The 1,336-nt window shown below is 44.9% G+C and overlaps 1 pseudogene; it reads left to right on the forward strand.

Moving 5' to 3' along the window:
• Positions 1-220: 220 nt before the first annotated feature.
• Positions 221-1,336, forward strand: LOC131004315 (RING-H2 finger protein ATL3-like; annotated as a pseudogene).

A 1,336-nucleotide genomic window follows, 5' to 3' on the forward strand; every position in this document is an offset into this window, starting at 1 on the left:
CTACGCCCTGCCCAATCTCATATAGGGGTGAGCATTCAGTTCTTCGGTCACCGAATCAAACCGAACAGTAAAAATCAAATTAAAATCGAATTATATATTTAAGGGTTAAGTATCAAATAAGCACCTATCATAGTGGCCCTTATCATGTTTAGCTCCGTATAGTCGAAGTTGGGCCAACTAAACCCTCGTACTACCTAAAATCGAACAATCGGGCCCTCTGTCCTAACGGGGAGTTAACACCGTTAACTATTTTATAATTATTTTTTTTATTTTGCAGGTGGTGGTGGGACCCACGCCTTCTTCTTCGGCAAGGTCGCCGGAAAATTTGGCGACACGGGAGTGATAGAGCTGACAGGGAAGATAATGGTGGTCGCAATAGTCCTCATCTTCTTCGGCGTCGTGTTCGTCTTCTGCCTCCACCTCTACGCCAAATGGTTTTGGTATCGCCGCCAAGACACCACTGCCACAACCGCCACGAGGTGCTGCCGCCGCCGGCCCCCGCCCTGCGCTGCGGGCTGGAGATATCACTCCTCAAAACCATACTTGTGATAATGTTTGATTGGGATTGGAATGCTGTGTGTCTGTGTGAAATTTGCCCTCTCTGCAGAAACCCTGTGTCGAATTCGACTAATTCCACCTCTGATCCCTCGTTAGAGGCTGATATCGAAGCTCCAATTGGGGAGGGAAATGTGAATGCGGTTGCAATTGAGATACCTAATTTCCCAACCAATATGTTGATTTGGGGGAATGAGAGTCAAGTTAGCACCTTTGGCCCTTGTGGTGAAGAGGACCATCACCAAGACAATGAGACACCATCTTCGTCTTCGTCTTCAATGGCCTCCTTGAGTGGTAGGCGGGAGGGGGTGGAGAAAGACAAGCAGAAATCTGCAGTGCCGACGAGCCTGAGGACTGAAGAGGTTGCTGAGTGGGAATAGAAGGGTTTTCAGCGAGTTTCTGGCGACCTTGCCGAAGAAGAAGGCGTGGGTCCCACCACCACCTGCAAAAAAAAAAACAGTTAACGGTGTTAACTCCCTGTTAGGGCAGAGGGCTCAATTGTTCGATTTTAGGTAGTATGAGGGTTTAGTTGGCCCAACTTCGATTATAGGGAGCTAAACATGATAAGGGCCACTATGATAGGGGCTTATTTGATATTTAACCCTAAATTTAATATCCAAATTCGAACCGAACATGCCTAAAATCGAACAAAATCGAACCGAAATATTTCGGTTAGGTTTGGTTAAAACCAAATAATCGAAATAAATACACAATATATTTTCTAAAGTTTAAATAACTAATTAACATTTAATATACAAGTTCGACATCCGTAAAAAAAATA

This window comes from Salvia miltiorrhiza, unplaced genomic scaffold (assembly GCF_028751815.1).
Source record: "Salvia miltiorrhiza cultivar Shanhuang (shh) unplaced genomic scaffold, IMPLAD_Smil_shh original_scaffold_381, whole genome shotgun sequence".
Classification (NCBI taxonomy): Eukaryota; Viridiplantae; Streptophyta; class Magnoliopsida; order Lamiales; family Lamiaceae; genus Salvia; species Salvia miltiorrhiza.